This window comes from Lemur catta, chromosome 23 (genome assembly GCF_020740605.2).
Source record: "Lemur catta isolate mLemCat1 chromosome 23, mLemCat1.pri, whole genome shotgun sequence".
NCBI classification, from domain to species: Eukaryota; Metazoa; Chordata; class Mammalia; order Primates; family Lemuridae; genus Lemur; species Lemur catta.
Window position 1 is genome coordinate 21091536 of NC_059150.1, and position 25622 is coordinate 21117157.

Below are 25622 nucleotides of genomic sequence, written 5' to 3' on the forward strand. Positions count from 1 at the left end.
ATTTTTCTTTAGCAATATTGTACCCATGAGACTGTGTAATGAAGGGACCCAGGGTCAGAAACCAGGCAAGAATTAATTTTTGGACTAAGTTTGACATAAGCAAAAATTGGGACCAGTAGAGTGAGAAATTCTTTTGCCTTAGCCAGAAAAATTACATTTTTTTTCCTGTTTAAGGCAGAGCATGTAGCATGATCATGGGATATGTTACTATTTGGTCAGAATGAAAGGCTGAAGGATCCAAAAGAAAAACAAATTATGGGCAGTTACTAACACAGATCCATCAGTCCATGTGCTAAGCTGATTTTGTAAAGTGGCTAGTGATACCTCCTTTTACCATTTTACTATTTGAAAAGCAGTCATTGTATACTGAAGTACTCAGGCAACTGCTCTCTGTATTTTTGGGTATGGTTGTAATATTTTAAATGGAAAAGAGGTTCCCAGAATTCTATAACCATAGCTTCATCACAACATTTGAATTTCTTACAGAGTGCTCATCCCATTGTGACTTCCCTGTATATATATTAATATATATCAATTTGTTGGATATAGGAAAAGCGATCAAAACAATTTATTTATCTCTATCATGCCCATAACAGAATAAATTTTAGATAATGATGTATGACTTGTGTATGCTAATGCCAGCTGTATCTGATTAGCAATAAAGGCAGCTTGGAACATAACATGGAAAAACCAGTGGTCATTATTGGGTAACATCCTAGCATAGAGAATGACTCAGTACTAATGCCCCAATGTGGGGGCTGAGGCATTTAAGTACATCTTGTCTTAGGATTTTATGGATTTGGAAGCTCCCAGGGGAGAAGTGCCTGGAATTGGATACTTCCTTGGGTCTAGCTGGGGCGAAGCTGGGAGACAGGAAGATGTGGAAAGGGCTTCATCTTTGACTGCCTCTATACCTTGATGGCTGACCTCAGAGTGTTCTTGATGTTGTGGCCAGGACCTCTTTTTGGTCTATTGCTTAGACTGCCTTCCACACTTCAGTGGAAACTCCATGAGGCAAGGGTTGCTACTGTTGTTTTTTTTGTTTTTTGTTTTCCTACCACTTTATCTGCAATATCTAGAACAGTCTGGCACATAGTAGAAGCTCAGTAAATATTTGTGAATAAATTAAACCAATAAGTTTGCTGAGAGACTACTCTGTGCATGATGCTTTACTAGGTATGATAGGGGAAACAGAGATGAATGAGAACCTCTCCTTTCCTCATCTAGCCCAGAGTCTAGCAGGGATGACATGTTGTATATAAGAAAAGACAAAGTAAGCATGTCCCTAAGGGCTGTATGTCCACATGATAAATGAAATCTTTCTAGCTGTGAGGCAGAAGTGGCACTCCAGAGCTCCCTGAGGGTAAGGGACATTCAACGTGGCCTTTAAGGATGGGTGGGCAGCAGTAGGCAGCATTGGAAGGTGTGCATTCAGGCTGATGGGACAGCTGGAGCCAAGACAGGGGTGGACACTCGGGGCATGATTGCATAGCAATAAACCAAGAGGTTGGGCCAAGGGTAGGGTATGTGAGGGGACAAGGTAGGAGCGAAGGCTAAAGGGGAAGGCTGAGGCCAGTTTATGGAGGGCTGGCAATGCCGTGATAAAGCAGTTCACATTTTAGGCAGTGAATATTTTACATAGAATTAGAAGTTTGTACATGCTTAAGGATCATAAATAATGGTTAATTCTAAAATTCTGAAGGTGATTGGTCAGTTTATATTTCTTAGCATATTATACAGTTTCAAGAATTATTGATTTGATTTGCAGCCTTGGATTCACCAAAGCTTATACAATTATTTTGAATACGTTTATTATAAAGTGGTGCAGGAAGGCCCTTGCCTTTCATTAGTCTTTCGACATCTAGATTTTGAAACATAGGAAGGGAAGATTGAGAAAAGCTTAAAAATCGCCATTCTGGTTGAGCACAAAAAGCTGTTTTGGCTCATAGAATCTCAGAAGATGGAAGGCAATTTAGGCAGGTTTAAATTCTTTTAGTCCCTCACTGCTCCTACGTTTTCTCTCATATTGGTACTTTTACCTCCACCAATTGTCCACTTCCTGTATGTGATTAAGCGCAACGCTTTCTTCAAAACTCAGAACATTTGTTATTTTTTTTCTGGACTTCTCCAGAAAACTTCTTTCAAATTCCTCACCTCTATGATACAGTGCACCTCTGTATCCTCTGTCTGCACCTAAATATCTACTCTTCATATTTCTTTTACTGCACAGTAATTATCTTTGATTTAAAGAATAAAGAATCAATCAACCATTCATTCAATAGTTCCAACCCCTACTATGGCATTCTTGAAGTTGATCATCTAAGCTGACCTTAAATATAATACTTCAAGTGACAGTGTGGGCTTATCTGATAGCACTTTTAATTATTCCTCATTATATTGAATTTAAATCTGTTTATTTGTTCTTTTACTCATCAATTTAAGTTCTTTTCTTTCTAAATGAAGGGGCTTTCAATGTTCAGAGATGATTATCTTGTTATCACTATTCATATGAATATTGGATTCCAGATTAGGACATCTCAAAACTTGATAGCCCTTCTGTGGAAACACTCCAATTGGTCACTTTCCTCTCTTAAAATGTGTAATTGTATGCAGTTTTCCAGATGTGGATTGAATAGAACTGAATAGTGAATTCTTACTTTCCTTGATAAAATATTCATTTTTATTAATCCTAAGATTTTTAACTTTTTGTTAGTGATTTCACATTATTGACTGATATAAAGCTTGCAGTTGGCTAAAGTCTGAATGTGTTTTTCATAAGAATTAAAATGATATGTGCCCAATAACTGTGGTTAGATAAGTAAATGAATGGCACCAGCTTAACACCCTTCTGTACTTTTGAAAACTTAAATGTAGAATGTAAAACTCATCCTAACTAAATCCTATCCTTAAAAACTTTTCACATGGGCTAAAATTTCCATCTCATTGAACATGCATAATTTAACAAATTTTACCAATTTTTTTGCTGAAACCAAGCTACATTAAATAGCTCCTTAATGTAGTACCATGGGAACCATGTTTAAAAAAGGACCTACTGCTAGCTTGATGTATTTTGTTTTTTATTCACACATAACTATGTTTTTTAATAAACATTCAGTTCTATTTGAGAAATTTTCTTGAACTTAAAATTAAGTTCACTAATCAACATATACTTTGTAGTATTTTCCAATCTTTTCTCTCTTCTGGGAAAATAACAATTTTTTTCTATTCATCATTTTCTATTACATTATCTCGTTATCTATGAGTTCTCTGATATTAGCAAATCTGTGCCATTTTGTATGTTTTTTGAGAACCTAAAACATAGTTTAGTCAGAAATTGAAGAAAAATATCTCATTAAAATTGGCTGGTTATTCTTCTCATATTTTCAATGATTTTGTACCTAATTTTCTGATTACTATGGTTTTTCTGAACTCCTTTTAATCTTTCTTTTTAAATGTTTTACTTTAAAATTTTTTTCTTCTTGGACACCAGCTCAGCTACAATAAAATAAAGTATGAAGCAGCCTCCTGAAACCCCTGAGTCCAAGCCTTAGTTCCTGATGGCTTTTCTGGACCCACCCTGGGCCAGAAGGAAACGTGCTGCTCTAAAGGGAAGGATCCTGTCCTGGCAGGACTCAACCACCTACTGACTGAAGAGCCCTCGGGCTTTGAATAAATATCAGACGTAGCCAGGCAACAGTCACCATGGGCTTTGAGTGAGACTGGGCTGGCTTCAGGTGTGACCTGGTACTGGCCACGAGGGAGTGCCCATATTCACTCCATTCCAGTGGCCCCAGCACAGACAGTGAGGGAAGAGAGTGAGAGGCTTTGCTTGGTAATCTAGGGAATTCTCCTGTGTCTTACCCAATCCACCAAGGTAGTACCACCAGAAGTCTCCAAGAGTTGCAGCGTTACTGGGCTTGGGGCACCCCCAGTGTTGATATGGCTGCAGTGACCAAAGACTTAGATCACAGCACTCAATTCCCTTTGAATATCTGGAAAGTCTTCTCAAGAAAGATGGGTTCAAACAAGCCCAGACCACAAAGATTAAAATAAATACCTAACTATTCAATGCCCAAACATTTACAAACGTCCACAAGCATTAAGAACATCCAGGAAAACATTACCTCACCAAACAAACTAAATAAGATACCAGTGACCAGTACTGGAGTGATGGAAATATATGACCTTTTAGGCAAAGAATCCAAAATAGTTGTCCTGAAGAAGCTCAGTGAACTTCAAGACAACACCGAGAGGGAATTTAGAAGCCTATCATAGAACTTTACAAAGAAATTGAAATAATAAAAAAAAATCAAGCAGAGATTCTGGAGCTAAAGAATTCAACTGACAAACTGAGAAATGCATCAGAATCTCTCAAAAGCAGAACTGACCAAGCTCAGGAAAGAATTAGTGAGCTTGAAGACAGGCTATTTGAAAATACACACTCAGAAGAGGAAAAAGAAAAAAAAAAATAAAAAAGAATGAAGCACACCTACAAGATCTAGAAAATAGCCCCAAGAGGGCAAATCTAATAGTTATTGGCCTTAAAGAGGAGGTAGAGAGAGAGAGAGATTGGGGTAGAAAGTTTATTCAAACGAATAAAAACAAAAAACTTTCCAAACCTAGAAAAAGATACCAGTATTCAGGAATAAGAAAGTCATAGAACACTGAGCAGATTTAAATCAAAGAAGACTACCTTAGGGCATTTAATAATCAAGCCCCCAAATGTCACAGATAAAGAAAAGGTTCTAAGGGAAGCAAGAAAAAAGAAATAAAAATGTATGAAGGATCTCCAATACACCTGGCAGCAGACTTCTCAGTGGAAACCTTACAGGCCAAGAGAGAGTGGCATGATATATTCAAAGTGCTGAGGGAAAAAATCTTAATCCTAGAATACTATAGCCTGCAAAATTTTTACTTTGGTTGTTTAGAAAAATTTGGAGAAAGAAGCAGCCTTATGAGAAATTGTCCCAAATACTCAAAAACAAGAAAAGTCCAAAACAAATGAGGGAATTACATTGAACCACTGGGTGTTTCCACAATGGAAAAGTCAATAAAACAATTCAATATTATGAACCCCAACCAACATTCTGAAATGTAGTTTTATTTTCCTTTTACTAACAATGTATCATGCCATATAGTGTATTTAACATGACCTCTTAAAGGTGCAACAAGGCACAAGAGAAGGAAAAAAAAAAAAAAAAAAAACCCAGGGAAGGGGCAGGAAGTAGATAAAGAAAGTAGCAGGAAGGAAAAAAGCACAATGAAGAGTGATAAGAGAGCAAAAGATTTTGAGAACCACTGCCAAAGGCCCTGACAAATATGTGCATGCTATTTGCCTTTGATTAGAAACTGTCAAAGGGGGAAAGTGTTGATGTCATCTCTGGGGTTACTTTGTCTGTATCAACTCCAAGAAACACGTATCCCAAATTAGATTAACCTTCTTTTTCATTTCACCTGGACCACCTCACTGAAGGACACCAACTCCATTTTTATTACACAAAGGGATTAAAGCTATCAGGCCATGCAATGTTTGGGATTGAATTCCGCCTTATCCGTTTTATTACCTAAGGAATTCCTCATTCATATTCTTTAAACTGAGATTTAAAATCATGAAGCTGAGACAGCCCCAAATAATAGATGTTCTTAGTTGGTAGAACAGTTCATCAGTTAATCTAGATCAAACTGGTTAGAAGTGAAAGACTTGGTTTCCAATTTCAATTTCAAATTGAAGTTAAAATTAAATTCAAATCTTTCTCTGAAATTAAATTAAATTTGTTTTCATTGATTCAAATAAGGCTATAAATAATACATTTTAAAATATAATCTGAAAAATATATTTACACTTGTGGTACATGTTACTTTTTGCAGCTTTGGGTTTTAGAGGACTGGTATGATTAAATTTGATTAAAATCAAGCTGAAACTATTAGCCAAAAACATTTTAATCATCAGAGAATACTTTGTGGGAAACAATGCCAATAGAATATATGATAGTTTAATGTTCTATAGCAATATTTTCTGGCTGTGAGGTGCTTGTCATAAACTACAAGGGAAATAAATGGACCGTGTACAACTACTGCCTTTAGCTGCATAAAGATACTTGCTCAGATAGATATTAGCACATTAATTTTTATCTATAGACTTTTTATATAGAAATTTTCCTTCACCAGTACTGATCATCTAATTTCATACTTTAAAAATCAAACACCTTTGTTGATGAAAACATTGAGTATGTACGTGTAATAAGTATGTATATTAACTTGTAAATCACCTGAATGGTAATTAATTATGTTAACTTTAAAACACAAAAAATGACAGATGGTTGAAATAGATCGATATGAGCAGAAATATCTTCATACACATATTCTTGTACACACTTTTGGGTTATGTGCACCTCACTGTAAAGACCACCAATATAAAGGATTGGATTCTCTGGTATAACTTAACTAAAGGTCTGTACATGGAGAGGAATTCTGAGGAAGTTAGCTCCAAGTTTTGATTTCTCTTATTTAAAGCCATAGTAACTATATTGCATTAAGTATTTGACATATGTTTGATCTAAGGGAAATTAAAATTAATTGTTCTATGGGTAGAAAGGTTTAGGAAATTCATACTCAAGGATCTCATACTGTAATCTGTACTGAGTTAACAATAGCAATGAACAATTTCTTATCTCCAGCATATAACTCTTGTAACCAAACCAACTTTCTGGAATGTATTTCATTTATCAAATGTATGGAAGTCTGATGATAGAATGAACAGGGGAGCACAGAGAATTCTTAGGGCAGTGAAACTACTCTGTATGATACTACAGTGGTAGCTATATGCCATGGTACATTTGTCCAGACTTATAGGATGTACAGTACTAAGAGTGAGCCCTAAGGAAAACTATGGACTCTGGGTGATTCATCAGTTGAAACAAATGTACCACTGGAGCGGGAGATGTTGATAATAGGGGAGGCTCTGCATATGTGGGGGGCAGGGAGTATTTGGGAATCTCTATACCTTCCTCCCAATTTTGCTGTGAACCTAAAAATGCTCTGAAAAAGTCTTAAAAAATAAAATAAAATGAACTTTATGTTCTCCATCCTTCTAGGAAACTAGGAGGCTTGAACGTATCAAAACCAAATGTTCTAGCTCCTGCCGGCCTGGTCAACGTTCTCTTACTAACCTGCAAGATTTGAGAATGTTCAGTGTAAATTACATCAAACCCCTCCTCACACAGCTACATTAATATACTTGATCGATTTCATTAGAATATCTAAGAGTGCATTATTGCTGCCAATAAATTGAATGAAAAGGTCAAATTAAAAAAATTATCTATTATTAGTCTACTGTTGAATCTAAGTTTTAGTGAGATTCAGTGGTGTAGGAGTTGCCTGGCAGGATTTAATGCATGTAAAGTAAGTATTTTTACTGAAGGTATAGGCTTCCTCATTATAATTTTATGTTTTAAAAATTGGTAGTGTTATTCTTGATGGAAAACATCTGTGTAATGGGCAGGGAGTATCTTATTTGACAAGAATACTTCAGATTCAGGATTTTTGTTTGTTTATTTTATTTGTTTATTTATACTTATGTAGAATTTGGAAACTATATAAAAGTATAAAGAACAAAACACAATCAGCAAAATTCTAACAATCTGACTGTTAAAATTTAGTATGTTTCTTTTGTTTCCTCTTTCTCTCTCCCCTCCTTTCACTGATCTCATTTATCTATTTGTTTCAAATGGAGGCTATGTAGGATATTTTATTTTGTATTTCACTTTTTTCCCTACCCATTATATCATGAGCATTTCCTTAAGGCATCAACATCATTCTAAGACATTATTTAAAATGGACCATCATTTATTTCATTATGTCCTGTTGAACATTAAAGACTTTTTTCCTCCTAAAATGGAAATTTTGATTAGATATGATAATTTCTTTAGAATAATGCATTCTTGAGTGATATTATTTTATGGAAAAAGTTAATTCTCTTTTATAATCATCAGCAAAATTTTAAGTCTGTGTACTGATATTTTCATGAGCTTTCTGTCATGTCCAAGTCAAACGTGGACAACAAGTATGGAAATGTGGGCACATATAAAAAAATGTTCTTAGGGATTTAAGGTAGAGTGTAAATGATGTTTAATGTTAATTTCATAGCTATAAATATCAATTTTTGTTATTGTTTTCTGGATGTCTCAACTGACTACAAATTTGATATTGCCTCAATTTACTACAGATTTCTGGCAGAGATGCTTACTTTTATGGCCAATTGGTCATGAACGTCCCAGGTGGCCATATCTTGGCTTTGTGGCTTTAATGAAATCCAAGTCAGCTCCATTGAGCTGTTCACATGACAGAATGCCAGAAGATAGAACTGAAATAAAATATCCTGTTCTGGAAAAATAAGCCACCCAAAGGACCTGTGTGTTTTTCTTTATTTCTTTTTATTTCTAATTTAAGAAGTAAAATTTAAACAAGAAGCAGCATTTTGAATTCAGAAGTGAGACAAATCCAGATGTCTAGAAATGAGTAATTAAATTTCCTAGGTTCATAGTGCAGTCAAGTGTGTTGTTATATTTTTTATTGCTTTACTAATATGCTAATATTTCTATTTTTTATTTCTTCTAAACATATCTGAGCACTTTAGAACTACCAGCAAGTAAATTTTTCTTTTATCACTGTCATCAACATTCTGTGGGAAACTGATAGCGTATCTTTGATAGAAATGGGAGTCTATGTGAAAATATTCTGTGCTTATTGTGAGAATTAGGTGATAATGATATTTTTGTTAAGTCACGTGTCCTGGGTGCTGGGCTTTATGCTTCAGCTTGTTTAATGCTTTCAATAACCCTGGAAGGTCTATTCTAAAGATGAGGAATGTGAGGCTAAAAGAGTTTAAGGTGCCCCAGTGGCCTATGAGGCTAGTAAGTGGTTGAGCAGGATTGAAGCCCAGGTTGTCTCTCCTTTAAAGGCCATGTCCACAGCCACTAGGCTTATTGCCCCAGGTGAAAGTGGTCTTCTCTTTCTCTAAACTTCCGTGACTTTTTTTGTTCCACACTTATCTCACACAGTCTTGTTTGCACTTATTTGGTTCATATTTATTATTGGACTAACTTGTAGGCTTTTGAGATTAGAGGTTGAAAAAAGTGAATTCTCAAATTGTGTCACCCAATAAAACACACTGTCTCTGCAAGCTACACAATGCTTTCTAATAGAAAACTAATAAATATTTACATATTAACTACTTCTATAGGCTAAGTTCTGGCTAGATCATGCGGGTGAATGCACACAGACATTGGTTGTAAGCACAACAGGAACTGTGAAGACTTTTTGAGTTTTCATGAGGAAGGAGCTCACTTTTATCGAATGCCTCCTACATACATTGTTTTATAATACACACTTTACCCCATTTAATTCTAACCAATCTGTTATAATCATAATCTTCAGAAAACTGAGGCTCAGAGATATTAAACAACTTGCTATAGCTAGTTAGCAGCAAGAGCAGAACTGGTGTTCATGTTTGTTGTATTCCATAGCCTATACTTTTTTCACTTTTAAAATTCCATTGGTACAATAATCTATTTTGCTAAAACACTAAAATAGTATAGAAACCTTTCTGAATCTAAAGTTAACTCTTGCGTCTGTTATTATGGCCAAAGATAGAGGAAGAAATAATGGGAGCATTAATATCTAAAGCTAAGTACAAGGCTGATGTGCCCTTGAGAAAAACTGTTGGAGTATTATTACCATCATTATGTTAGATCTTAATGCAACAGAAAGAGAAAAAAGAAATTGTTTATGGTGTTATTCAGAATCAATACAGACTTATTGAGCATTGTGTTAGGAGCTATGCTAGTTGTTTACACAGTATTAGCTGTACAGAAACACTGAGGAAAGGTATTTCCAAGTTAATTTTATATGCAGGGGCACACACTGAAGCTCGGAGAGTTAAGTAACTTGTCCAGATTCACACCACTAATAACGTAGAAATGGTATGAAACATAGGTCTTGACTTGAAATACAGTGCTCTATTACATTTTACTTTAGTGCTATCTTTAGAGGATGTCTGTTAAAAACATTTCATAAAATCTTATTTTGAAAGAAGAAAAGATTTGTGCAGTGCTTTCTTTGTTTTGAATGCCAAGAAAGTATGGTAGCAATTGCTAATTTCTATCTGTAATTGTGTTTGAAATATCGAGTGCGTCTGGAGTTTCATACATGAGGCAAGGTCGAAACTTACATGAAATAATTATATTCAGTTCTGCCCAGGGTGAAACATTTGTAATCTTACTCTCAAATTGTTTGTCTCTTGAATTTTCTTCTGTTTGTTATCTATGTTATATTTATTCAAAGTTTATTTTTTAGGTAGGGGGTGTATCAACATTCTTAATCTTTGTGAAATCCATTGGCAGGCAAATTTATAGTAGTGTTTGCTCAGTTGCTTAGGGGACAAAACCAAACAGCATATTGGTTGTGTTATGTTGGGCTTTGTGGTTTTACAGTGTAGGAAGTCCAGTCCTTGTTCAATAACACGTAACCGTTTCTGTTCTAAAAGTTTTTCTCTTATATGTAACCAGTGGTTTAAAAAAGTATTTAGAGGAGACTAAAGAAATTTAGATTCCAAAACAAAGAAATAATGCCACAATCAAATTAGTCAGGAGTTGTTTTGTTTCTACAATGATTAAACATTTAAAAATTTTCTTTGGAGAATAAGAATTTATTTGAGTGTGGTTCATGGTAAAGATCATGGGCTATAGAATCAGACAGATCCAGGTTGAAATCTGGGCTCTGCTCTTCATTTGAAAAATGAAGATAATAATACCTAACTTGCAGGGCTGTTTTGAGGAGTGTACAATAAAGTAATTGTATGTGTGTGTACAGTGGCAGACACAAAGTGGACGGCTATTACTGTTGCCAGTATTTCTAACTCAACACTTAAACATACTCACTTTGAAGATATTCAGTTAAGACTAAAAATTAAAGAATTTGGAATAGGACTTGTGAGTTCAATGTGGTAAATCCACATTATGCTCTCTTCCTCCCAGAAATTACCCAAAACAACAAGGTGAATGAAAAACAAAAATGTAAAGAACCATGTTTTGTGAAACCAGGAGACTGCCAAGCAGCAGATCCCCTAACAGAAGGGATGTCTGCCCAAAGCAGTGGATGTTGTAGAGAAGGATGTGGAGATGGACAAGAGTGGAGAAAAAAAATGAAGCAGCTGTACAATGATGAGAGAGCCATTTTTAAGGATGGGGGACACAGGCCGAGGTGCAATGTCTAAACTCCATTTTTAGAGCAGGACAAATGTGCACCAAGAGAGAGCAGGAGCTTTCTCAGACCCAGTTTGGTTGTGAGCAGTAAAGGAGATGGGCCGAGTACATGAAACCACAGGCCATAGTGCCAGCAGACAACCAGTTCCTATTGCAGTGGAGAAGAGCGTGTTTGCACTAACAAAACCGCCCCAGCTGCCAGGCCCATTGGTTAAGGAAATGTAAAAGGCAAATAAATATAAAGCAAAACCCTCCATCATAGGAAAAATTGCTATTTTTACCTCCAGCAAATAGCTGGTACAGAAGAAACTCACCAGTTTCAACACTATATGATACACAAAAGGATCAGCCCAAGATCTTTAAAATAAGTCTCAAGAAAAAAAAATGACAAAATGAAGAGGGAAACTAAAAGCTCAGGGGAAAAAATATAACAAAACAAAACAGTGTGGCCATGAAAGAGACAAAAATTGTTATTGAACATTGTGGCATAAATTTTAAAATAAAGCAAAACCAAACCTGAAATATGTGTGTCTATGAAGGATGAGTGCAAATCAAAAATAAAAGAACTCAGAAAAAAGATGGTAAGTGAGTAGTGGAAAGTCTCAAAGAAATTGAAGGGAAAAATAAAACCACCATAGAAATCAAGGTAAAATTGGCAGGAGAACAAGAAAGAATAAATACTGATGAAAACATAGCAACAACCTAGAGAGAGGATTGATGTGAGAAAAGTGAGCAAAATGAAACAGAAATTTAAAAAGAGTTTTAAAAGATTAGAGAGAAAATTGTAGGTAGGTATGGAAGATAGGCAGAGGAAATCAAGCATGGACATTATTGGAGTCGTTAATAAAGAAAATGGAAATTATGTGACAAAATGAATAGTTGAAGATATATATTAAGAGAATTTCCATAAATTAAAGAATACATGAATTTACATGTTGAAAATGCATACTAAGTCTAATGGAAATTGCCCCAGAGCCATCAACATAAAAACATATCCAAGTGAAATTCAGAGATAGTGAAAGAATTCCTTGGGTGGCCAAGAAAGGCATTGCTTGTAGAAGAAAAAGATTAATGTGACCTTAAACTATTAATATTCTATAACACATTTGAATGCTATTACAGAAGATAATGGAGCAACATTTACAAAATGTTCAGAGAAAGAGTATGACTCAAGAATTTTACAGCCAACAACAATGTTCAAGTACAAAGAAAATAGCATGCAATTTTGAACATGTACAACTCAGGGAATATTGTTTCCATGAGACATCCTCAGGAATAGTTTAGAAGAAAAACAACAGTCAACCAAGAGATGTCTAACAAATTTATAGCAAAAATACTAGCCATGAGCATTAAATTTATATAACTTTTTGACTAAGACTAAACAAATATGGGGATTAGGGTGACAGGACAGACAGACAGTTGCACTGATAGTAGAAATAATAAACCTTATAAAAGTGGGGAAAACAAAAGGAAGGAAAGTAGGAATATAGTAAGTACATTTATTTCAAATGCAAATTAAAAGTAAACTTGATGATGTAAGGCAAAGTTTACTTTAGGTCAAATAAACCTTATATGAGTCAAAAAGAGCAATTTCTAATGTTAAACAAGTTAAAAATAACACTTTATAAAAGACAGAGACATTCTCAGTGAAGGTATAACAGTGATGTATCAATAGCATAATGTCAACATTCCTAGAACAGAACAATAGTAACAGAAGAAATAGAAGCACATTAGAGTAAGAAACTTGAATTTCTTCCACGGTTCATGACAAATTAAGAGGACAGAAATATGGAAATCTGTAGACCTGGTTAATATAATTAATGGGGATCTAATTGATATATAAAACATTGTTGCCTGAAAACAGAGAATATGTCTTCCTTTCAAGTGGCCATGGAATGTTAATAGAAAACAATCAAATATATTACCACAAGCAAAATTGCACTAATCACAATGAAATAAAACTTGAAAATTGTAAAAAGGGAAAATTTTTTTAAAAACTTCATCAAATTAAAAAATATCTCTTAAAATCATATGTCAAAGAGGAAATCCAACCTAAAATCTTTAAAATCTAGAATATAAAGATAATAAAACCAGACATATCATAGTTGATGGGATGTAGATAAAATCCTCAGAAGAAAAGTATAGATTTAGTACTCTGAGTAGTAAATTAGGAAGTTAGAAGAAAAGAACAAAATCAACCTATGCAAAGCAAAATGAAACAGTAAAACATAAAAGTAGAAATAAATGAATTAGGTAAGAGATAAATAGAAGTATTTCTTCTTTGGGACAATAAACTATTAGCAAATGAGCTAAAAAATATATAGAGACATAAAGTTCATATGGTGTAATAGAGGGTAACAAGGAAAATATCTTGAAATTATGGAAATTTAAAGTCACAAGAGATTTTATTTACTAAACCCAAGGTTAATAATTTGAAAAATTGAATAAAGTGGTTAAATTTCTAGAGAGATAATTTTCTAAAAGACTCCAAAACATACAGAAAATACAACTAGACAAATTAACTGAAAAAACAAAACAGAGAAATCTATGCACCACCATGATCAAAAGCACAAGGCCCTAATGAATTCACAGGGGAATTCTACCAAACCCTTAAAAACCTGACAATGTCAATGGTATTTAAACTCTTCCAGAGAATAGGAAAAGGAAATTTCATAATTTTTAAAATGATGTGAGCATGATATTGACATCAAAATTTAATAATGGTTGCACTTAAAACTTTAGATCATTCATATTAATGTTCATGCAAATAACTGCAATAAGCTTATCAAGAAATGTGCAAATTTCTATATGGGGGAAAAACCCCACAAAACTTTAAAAGGCTTCTAAAGTTCCTAAAAGAACATTATAATAATTGGAATAATACACTATGGAAAGTCTCAGCATCTTGTCAGTTTTTCCAAATTCATTCTATAATTCAATGTGATATCCACATTGAATATAGTAATATCCATAGGATATTTTTGGTTCTAGATAGGCTGGTCTAAAGTTGATATGGAAAAATGTTTAAGCATGAATGGCTAGGAAAATTTAGCAAAAAGAGAGTAATGTTGTGGGACTAGCCCCACTAGATATTAAAACATATTATTAATCCTCATTTATTAAGACTGGTTCTGGTCATGAAACAAAGGATTAACAGAATAGGATATAGAATACCTATGTGAATCATAGTGGCTTGTATTATAATATCAATGGGAAAACTAGACTTTTTAATAAATAATGATGAGCCAGCCAGGTAGCCATCTGGAAAAAAAATGGATCCAGACCTGATACCTTACATCAGCATAAATTTCAAATGGGATCATAAATGTAAATGTAAATCATAAACCATAAAAATACTAGAAGACATCATGGGAGAATTCTATATAACTTTAGTGTGAAGAAAGCCGTCCCAACTATGATAAAAACCAGGAACCATAAGAAAAAGATTAATAAATTTTACTTACTACATAAAAGAAAACTATTACTGTATGAACAAAATTTTTATAAGAAACATCAAACTAGGGGAAATATTTTGCAATTCATATCACAGAAAAAAACCTCATTTACTTAATATCTGAAAGGCTTTTAAAAATTGCTACAAAAAACCCCATAGTTGCAAGTGCTGTCAAATAGGAAGCATTTAATAATGTTCTGTTCTATTTCAATCTGTTTTATTCCTCCACCAGAAAAATACCTTCTAAACAGCCTTCCTTATCGCCTGTGCCAAACATATTCAGCTTTTTTGTACTCAACTTGATAAATGGGTGGAGATTTACATAATTAAAAAGAAGCCACATAAATTCACCAAGTAACTGGGCCACACTGTGGATTGTCTTATTAGACTTTTAGAGTCAGCTTCAAGCACAGGCCCTGATTAACTAGTAAGGACTTAAAAATTATTTGTTGAATTAAAAGGTATCACAAGCAGTGTGTTTGCCAGGAAAGATCTTAATTTTTTTCAGTTTATTCTTTGGCAGAGCGTACTGCTTCATCAATAACTTCTTCAATGTTTTGAACTTAATTTCGATTGCTTGAACATTCTTCATTCTTTCATTGGTCTGTTTGACTTTTTTGATTTAACAACCATGATGGGATTCGTAGGCATCATTAGAGATAGTATGCACGATTCAGAAATTCTATTAATGTTTACTATTTCTCTAATATTTTTAGGATTAAGTGTCATAATTGTTATGTTTTAAGAGATTTTTCAATAGTTAGTATTTTCTTTTTCTTAAAGCTTATTCTGATAGCCATACTAATATTTTTGAATTTCTTCAGACATCACGTTTTTCATTTTCTTAATTTTTGTTAAATATTTACCTCTTCTGAAGTTGGTTATTTATGTATCTGTATAGTTTTATTATGGACATTTATTTGTATACATACATATATTTATATTTTCTCTGTTTTGCCAATGAAGCTATAGATTTTTGAAGATAGAGACTGTACTTTATTTCCTCTATAACTTGATCTAGTGACTATTTTAAAGTAGTAATTTGTCCATATTATTTAAAATTGTTTTCTGACTATTTCTGTAACTTCACCATCATCAAACAGTGAGGATCACTGTCTAAATGCTACAGATTCCAAATGTCACAGTTGCTGTCATCAGAGCAGTTATAATCTAGCTTGGGAGACTGAATACACAGGCAAATGAATGTAGTTATTTGGTGCTACATAAAAAATTGTTCCAAAACTTAGTTTTGTTTAGCACAATAATCATTTTTCAATTGACAGTTTTTGTGGGTCAGGAATTCCATCACAACTGAGTTCGGTGTCTCTTACAAGTCTATAATTAAGGTACTGACTGGGTTTGTGGTCATGGCAAAACTCGACTGAAGAAGGGTCCACTTCCAAGTTACTCATACGGTTGTTGGCAGGATTGAGTTCTTCCTGAGCTGTAGGCCTCAGGTACTTTGTAGCTGTCAGCCAGAGGCTGTGCTCAGTTTCTTGCTGTGTGGGTCACTCCATAGAGTAACAGGCTAGCTCACATGGGTGGTTCCCATGACTGGTTTCCATTAGAGTGCAAGAGAGGGCATGTAAGGCAGAAGCCACGGTTTCTTTATTATCTAATCTTGGTAGTGACATCTCATCACTTTTGCCCTATTCTTTCATTAGAAGCAAGGCACTAGGTCCAGTTCATAGTTAAGGGAAGGAGATTACCCACGGGTGTGGGTACTAGAAGGTGGGGATCATTTGGGGCCGTATTAGAGGATGCCTACTACATCTGATACATACTGAGCAAACAGTGAGGACCTGTCATTAAAAGAATTCAGTAGAGTGAGCTCTAATTTGGAGGAGTGAGTCATTCTTTCTAAAAAAGTTGAGACTTGAGTTGAATCTTGAAGAAAGGTGTGATAAGCAAACGGGGAAAACAGCTTCTTACATAGAAAAGATACAAACGACAGTGTAGAGGTGGAAATTTTTCCAGATTACTTTTAAAACAGTGACAGGTAATATAACTCAACAGTAGTATTTGCATCTCTCTTTCAGTGTCTCTGCTGATTATTAATATTATTAATGGATGCCTGTAAAACACCTGTTAATTATTGCATTTTGGTTTGAGTTTGGATTATACAACAAAGAAACAATCTCTGCCTTTTAGAGTTCAGGTTCTAAAGAGGAGGCTTGATATAATCAGTTAACAGGAATGTGCGTTAGAGTGAAGTAGAGAAGCATGGGAACTTGGAACAAAGATATTGAAACCCTTCGTGTGATATCAGTGGGTAAGAGTGGACTGATCACTGTGATGCCAGAGAATGTCATAGAATGTCTCTTGTTTCTCCTCCATAGTTTTCGGAAAGTCCTGGATGCGTGCCACAGCCCACTGGCATTTGTGTGGATGCATGTGCCTCTGCTTGCAGGTGCAGCAGTGTGTTGGTGACTTGTGAGGGGAGGGAGCGGGGCAGCTTATGCGTGGACGCTTTCCCGTTATCAGGCATCAGCGCAACACGTGGGTTCTGTCTTAGGTTCAAATGCCTTTGGAGAAGATTCAAACTGGAGCAAAGTAATTAACATCATTGACCTTAAAGAGACCAGGATAACTTCCTAATCTGGGATGCTTTTGGTTCCCAAGGTGAATACTCTGAAGTTCTTCATCTTAAAAGTACTTAAATTTAAAATGGATACTCACATTGATGATTCAGTTTCATGTTCAATATTTACAATTATAATGGATATTTTGTATTTTAAATATTACTTCTATGACGAGATAAAAAGTAAGACAAATACACATGTGCATACAAAGAGGCATACAGCATTACAAGAGTGTATAGAGAAAATCAAAATCAATAGTATGCAGAAAAAGAGAATCAAAAGTTGGCTGTGGTTGGATTTTGATGTTACAAGTCTGAATAGTGTTTTATTTCATTCACTCAAAAGAAATTCCTTGTATATTCAATAAAGACTAACAATAGGGAAGAAGACATTGCCAAGAGTCATGCACTTAAAAGATGAAAGCTTGAAGTGAGAGGATTGAAAAAGAGCACCGTATCAGGACAATGACTGTTTTGATTAGACTCTAAATACTTAAACTATTTTATCTTGAAACATTAACAGATAACAGCTCAAATTAATGCTTTCCTTGTTATCTTGCCTACTGCTGAGAAATATCTTTGTGCCTTTTCCCCCAGTGACCATTAATAAGCAAGCTAATAACCATACGCAGACAAAGTTCACGAATACAACTTGAAGCTTGCATGTGATCAGGCAAAATTCCTCCCTTTCTTAAATTGTATAATTTGAAAAATAAAAAAGTGCTCCTTATTCTATCTATTCAGAACATCAATTTTTGCTCTGGGATTACCTTTCAGAATTTGTCCTTATGCAGATGTGTTTTTGTACATAATTGCAATCAAAGTGTATGTACAACTCCATGTTATGCTTTTTTATTTAATATTATATGATAAACATTGGCCTATGTTTATACATGGAGTAATAGTCTAATAAATGCCTATATAATTACTTAGAGAATCATAGGTTTTTAATTATTTATCTATTTTGACATTGTTTATTGATATCCTAATGGCAGTATCTTTTTTTAAGTTAATTATAACAAAAAGGGAAGTAATTTTAACACAAGAAACTTTTAAGGCTTATAAGACCTATAACATACATAACTGTAATAAATTTCCCCAAAGTGGTATCCATCTATAATCATACCAACAGTACAAATATTCGAGCTTTATCATGACACTGGCTTGAGTAATAATATTTTTAAACATTTTTTTCTCTCTTATAATGTATACTTCAAAACTCCTACAGTTTTCATCTCTTTCACTGCAATTAAATATGAGCTTTACTCCTGTTCTTGTTTTTTGCTATCCTTTTTTAAATGAGTTTTTCTTTCATGTAGTGATTAGGGCTTTATTTTTTCTTATAAATTTGAACAATCTTTCCAGATAGTATAGGTTTCAACCTATTTTAATTGTTGATAAGAAAGCTGCCAAATCTGGTTTTATATTTTATTTCAGACTTTAATTTTTATTTAATTTTTATATATTCATATGTTAGTATTTTCCCTTATGATTTCTTATATTGCTTTGAAAAGGAAAATGCTATTCTCTTCTAGATCTGATATATATTCTAATTTAGATTAGTTAGCTATAATGGTTATATTTAATCATTTAATCTATTTGGAGCTTATTTTATGATATACTGTAAAATAAGAAGTAAAGTTAAATAATTTAAAAATAAATAATCCTACTTTATGCACCTTGAGATACAATAATTTTGTGTATAGATTATTCATTCTTTTTCTGTTATTTCATATTAGTATGAAATATACCAGCACTCCTGTCCTCTTAGTTATTGATGCTTGTGATGTTCTTTACTGCTTCTTTGTCAGTTTTCATTGATGTAACTGCTCACTTGCTTCTGAAAATAAGTTTAAAAATAATTTTGCTAAGTGTTTTAAAACACACACAGGCAATAAAAATCCTTTCTGAGATTTTGATTTAAATGTGTTAAGTCCATAAAGTAACTTATCTGTTCTCCCAACATAAGGAAATTTCAACATTAATGATTCTTTTTTAAGGACTTGCAAACCGATTTATTTTCTTTTTCATCAACATTTTACCTTTCCTTTCATTATTTTTCTTTTCTTTATCCCTAACTGATGACTAGACTTATTTGGCAGAATGTTAATGTTAAAAAAATTGCATTAAAGGGCAATTAAAACTTTGAAGTGGGCCAGGCATGGTAGTTCATGCCTATAATCTCAGCCATTTGGGAGCCCAAGGCAGGAGGAGCACTTGAGGCCAGGAGTTTGAGACCAGCCTCAGCAACATAGTGAGACCCCATCTCTACAAAAAATAGAAAAAATAGCCAGTTATGGGCATGGAAGTGTGCACCTGTATTCCCAGCTACTTGGGAGGTTGAGGCAGAAGGATCCCTTGAGTCCAGGAGTTTGAGGTTGCAGTGAACTGTGATGATACCACTATACTCTAGCCTGGGCAACAGAGCAAGACTCTGTCTCTAAAACAAAACAAACAAACCAACAAAAATCTGTGAAATGAATTCCAATATTCTTATCCTAAAATTTAAAACATACTTCTCTGTATCATTATTTAAATTTATATCTTTGAGTATTTCTTATCAATGTATAGATATATTCTGAAGTTAAAAATGACATTTTATGTTTAGTAGTATATGTAAAACTGAGAGTCTGAACTTTATGGGCCATTAAAAATCCATGGCTGTTTTTCTGCAAGAGTACTTTCTGCTGCCCTGGCCAAAGTCCAGTCTAAGCAATAACATCCTACTCTGTATACCTCAAAGCCCTGTGTCCGTTGTTAAGGCATTCTTCTTTACTTCCTGTTCTAAATATCTGTGTAACATTGCTGAGTTCATGTTAACAATTTTTTCTACATCTCATTCAGTAGTCCATGAAGTGAAATGATCTGTGCATTATATATATATATATATACGCACACACATACTATGTGCAATTTTGTTCAGTGCATATATTTAAGGTTATCATACAGCTCATTGTTAAATGAATAACCTCTTTGGAGAGTGGAACAGAATGTTATTTAATCACTATCAGATAACATGCTATGAATGAATTCATCATTGACTTTATAAAATACAACAAATACATCATTTCATTGCCAAAACGATCATAAAGGCCTTTAATTGGTCCTGAAAATTACCTGTTCTAATTTGAGTAGGAATGTACTCAGTTAAATGAGTTCTGTAACATACTTGGCATTAGCTGAGCTCAAAGTCAGGAAACAGGCCAGGCACGGTGGCTCACGCCTGCAATCCTAGCACTTTGGGAGGCCAAGGTGGGAGGATGGCTTGAGCCTAGGAGTTTGAGACCAGCCTGGGCAACACAGGGAGATCTTGTCTCTGAAAAAAAAAAAAAAAAATTAGCTGGGCGCAATGGCATGTGACTGTAGTCCCAGCTACTCAGGAGGCTGAGGCAGGAGGATTGCTTGAACCCAGGAGTTTGAGGGTGCTGTGAGCTATGATCCTTCCACTTCACGCCAAGGGAAAAAAAAAAAAAGGTCAGGAAAAAACAGTCTGTTTTTGTCAATTCGATGCAGATCATTTAAAAATGGTGCTGGACAACAACATTATAATTGGATGAGGATCGAGAAATCCGGAAAGAGTGTATTGTAGATTAAGTTGAATGCAGTAAAAGTAACTACAATTATTAATCTGTTTTTCTGTGGTATCCCAAAGCAGGAAATATATTAATTTTTTATTCTGAAAACAATGCTTTGAAGATGTATATTTACACTAGCACCTTTGCACTTAAAGGACGTTAGAATTGATTTTTATTAAACTAATTGAGAATAGAATTTTTAGAAAATGGAACATGTGAGTTTCAGCTCATGAAGGGGATTTTGATGAGGCCATGTCCCAATGCTTAGAATTTCTTTGCTATTGTGTCAGTCTCTATTAATCCAGTGTTCTCTTCAAGTCCCAACTCATACCTTGTCTCTTCCTAAATGCCTTCAAGGTGTATTTCCCCAGAGCTCAAGGATCGCTTTATCCCCTTTGTACACAGAACATTTACTGTCCTGTATCTGTATCACTTGGTCCTTCTTAGATGCTGGGTTAGACTTCTTTTAACTTTTTATGGCTTGCTACTTTTTAAGTTTTCAACTATATTTCAACTTGCATTTTGGCAGATCCTCTGATTTATGTATTTCTTTGCTTCTTCTATAATGCCTTGTAAATGTTGATTAGTTTATAATGCAGCTTAGCTTTTCACGTATTTATTCATGTATAACTATCAATATAAAGTTAAGAACTATGTATTTTAAAAAAGAACAAAGCAATTGTGAACACTGTTATTAAGTCATGCTCAGGCAGTGTTTAGACCCCAGAAGGTAGCAATAAATATTCCTCTTATTATCAAGGAACCACTTTGAGTAAAGAAAAAGTAGAAGTAGCAGAAATCTGTTAGTGGAAAGGAAAAAGGAAGTGAGGTACTGGATACTGATCTTGCCAAATGATGCAGTGAAAGAAAATATTACATTGTGAATTTCTTTCCATTATTTTCTTAAGTACAACCTGTCAACTCAGATTAAGAGAACAATGGTTGAGATGTTGGCAATAAGTCCAACCCATCTGATAAATTCCTAGGAAATGGGAAATAATACAATTATTGAACAGGGAAAAGACTTCCTTAGAGTTTCAGATACCATTACTATTTTAAATCAAAAATAAACTCCGGAGCATAACAAATTTCTTATGTTTGTACACATTACCTTAATGTTTCTTTTGTTTTTAAAAATAAGTTATAAGTGGAAAATTGTATCTATTAATTATCTGTATCAATAGCTTGATGAAAGTAAAGAAGAAAATATTTTGGTTACATTGGAAACAGAAAACTTTTTCAGTTGACTAATCAGTGTCATCGCTGATCTTGCAGCATGGTCTTTAGCTACAGCATTGAGGCTCCGTGACGTAGTGAAAAGAGCAAGAAATAATGTGAAGGTCTAGGTTTAACTTTTATATATTTTTTTCCTCCTTCTTCTCCTTCCTCCTATCTTCAAACATTTATTGGGAATCTACTACATTTACAGTGAGACAGTTTATCCCCTCAAGGTGCTGACAGCCGAGAGAGGCAGATATAAAAGCAATCAGGCAGTCTTAATATCAAGTGGTAGATGCTAGCTTTCATGTCGTAGGCACACGCTATCATGGTACCTCTTAAAGAGGCTGGGTGACTTTGACAAATCACTTAAGCTTCCATAGTCTACATAATTATATCTGTTCTACTTACTTCGTGAGATTGTTTTAAGGCTCGAAGGGGGCTCCTATATGTTAGAGTGTTGTGAATTGTAATAGATCGTTATAGGTAATAACTTATTTGACACAATACAAGAATACCTTGTGAACTTGATATATAGAATTTAAAAAGAAATTAGGATTAATAAAGAACTTTTTGCCTCTAATTTGAAATCCACAATTTTCACCACCTTTTTGAAATCTCCCTTTGTTTTTTCTGGGAAAAAAAGTCTCTATTTGTTAGTATTTCCACACTATCTTTTCTCTGCTTCTATTTCTGTACTTGCTACATTGTACTGTAATTACATATCGACACCTTTATCTTGCTAGACCACTGAGGCTTTCAGGGCAGGGTCCATGTTTGTTCATCTTTATGTTACCAACAGCAACCACCTATAGTATATGTTCAATATGTGTCTGTTAAATAGACTTGAGAAGCAATTTTCTCACATGCCTTCTTTGTATGTTTGATTATAGTATTTACTAGGCAAGAGATCATTTTCTTCAGTCTATTAAAAGAAATCTAGGCATGTGATAATAAAGATTTTTGGGTATTGTTTTCATCAAATTAGAGACTCTGAACATGGCTAATCCTACCCATGGTCCAGAGAAAAGGAGTGGGAAATCAGTTGTGATACAATTCACAGAATGGAGATCTTGGAAAAGAGAGAAAGTTAGTGAGCTGCATAGGTTGCTCAGCATAGAAAATGTTATCAGATATCTTAACTTCTTTCTTCACTAAAATTTTTCAATTTCGTTGTCTCTGGACCTCAAGTTTTCTTGTCTGTAGGATGAGGGGATTGAACCAAATGATCTTTACTGCCCCTTCTAGCTCTATAATTATATATAAGATTGATTTTTAAGAAATTTTTAGTGGGCTTTCTTTGTAAACAACTAGATAAAATAAATGGACAAAGTGGAGATCATATCTGCATTCTGTTGAATATTATGCACATTCATTCTTCCTATTTTTTATTATGGAAAATATTATCAAGACAACATTAAAGCAAATTAGAGAAAAGGCAAAACATTCAAGGAGATAGGGTTTAAGTTAGGCTTATGTACTGAGAGGTGCATGGGCAGGTGAAAGACAAGGGAGATGACCATGGGGATTCTGAGCAAGTACCATAGCTTCCAAGTTTGAAGTCTGGATAAATAGAAGAGAGAGCCTAGATTGCCTTAGAGAGTTCCCCTTTAATTCTATAAGCAATAGAGGACCATGTTCAGGCAGGAAGACAGGACGAAGTTGTACCTGCTGAATGTCATCAAAGGCTTGGCAAGGGATGAAACCAACATGAGCGAAAAGAGAAGAGGAAATTGCTAATGACACAGCTGGCACAGGATTCTGTTATGTGAAGAGAAAGACTGGAATGGAAGCAAGTTCTGAAAGGGAGGAGGGCTGATTTTGCCAAATAGTCGTATCATTCAGTTAAAATGAGTTGGAAAGAATGCTTACAGCTGGAGGGATATGACAGCTCGGCAAGCTGTTACCTCTCCTGAGTATTTCTCATAACTGATAAAAGATTTATCTCAGCTGTTCAGTGTGGTTTGCAAAAAATGTTTATTAATGAGCTTTAAGAGAGATTTCCTATCTTTGTTGAAAACAGGTGTATATTTGAGAGTCTCTGGTTAACTAAAATGAAGCTATTCAGTCCTTTTATTTTAATAGCATCCCTTGATCCCTACTCTTGAAGAACAGGCATATATCCAGAGATTTTTTTTTTATTATTATAGGGAATGTTCTTGCATGTCTACACTCTTTATTCTTATATAACTGGTTTTTTTCTAGTATTATTTGTATTCCTTTCTACTTCTTGAGTTTTAAATTCTTGGATTATTTCAGTATTGTGCAATGTAGGAACATAGAAGCTTGGCTTGACAATGGCACTGACAATTTATATGTCAGGGTGTAACTGCCTGGCATATTCTTTGCTGTTTTGCATTCCTTTGCAAAGTATGCCTTTGTTTAGTCTTGAGGGAGGAGGCTTCTCCCATTTTCCCTATACTGGGGACATGGCTAGTGACTGTTCTGTTTTGTGTGGAATGCAGATGTTTGCATTCTCACAGTTTCTTCCATTGCTTCTTCATTCCTTTTGCAAATTGCAAAGTGTCTAATCTATAGTGAAGGATTGAGACATTTTTCTTGTTATTTCTAAGAAAAATTGCATGGTTTATGGCCGACAAATTGTGCCTCCTTTCCAATTTATCTCATTTATTTTTAAAATACTACAATCTGTTTTTGTAACATATGTAACATGTTATAGAGGGCCTGTCTAATTAATTATTATCCTTTGAAGTTATAAAGTACTTTTCTAGCATTGTGCCTTTGAAGCTAGAAAATATTTTATAAAAGGTAAATGTTAAGTGTCTTTATAATTTTATATTGCAGTTGCACATTACAATTTTGAATGAAGCCTGTATCTTCATTACATAAGAAACTTTTCATCCACCCTAAGAATTTAAGGTGATATATCTGTGCACATGATATCCAGATGAATTTTAATATCCTTACTTAAATATATGGATGCTTTCTGGGGAAAGTAACTGATACTCATAAAAAAACCACTTTATGCTTATCTATTTTAAAAGTTGATTTTTTTTAAAAGGGAATAAGCTTTGTTTACTATAGGCATTATGTATCTTACAAAAAATAAACTATCTATACCATATATACATATTGTCAGTTTAACCCAAACTGATACTGGGACTCCTTCTCCTCACCTGACTTATGATTCAAGTCCTAGCTCTCCAGGCAAGATATTAGCAGCCCCACCCATTCCCATTTGAAGCAGAGGTTTATCCAGTACATCAGGCAGTCATGAGGGTGGACACAGCCCTGAATTGTGTAATTGTGAACAAAGCCAGTTATTACGATCAGAAAAATGGTGATAGTGATGCTCAGCCGCCCTAGCCATGGGAAGAGAATAGGACGATTTTATATACTTTTAATGTCCTTGTATCTATGCTTCTCCAAGTTTGTAAAAACCCTGAGGGATAGGGCAGTTAATGTTGTTCACTTCTTTCTTTTTTTGTTTAGCATTAAACTTTTTACTGTGAACTAATTAAGACTTATAGAAAAGTTGCAGACAACTTTACACTTTATAGTTGAGAAAACTG

The 25622-nt window shown here is 34.3% G+C and overlaps 1 protein-coding gene across 1 annotated transcript in view; it reads left to right on the plus strand.

The window, feature by feature from the left end:
- Positions 1-25622, plus strand: part of HMCN1 (hemicentin 1) — a 404331-nt gene that overhangs the window by 69101 nt on the left and 309608 nt on the right. The gene's annotated exons all lie outside the window — the stretch shown is intronic.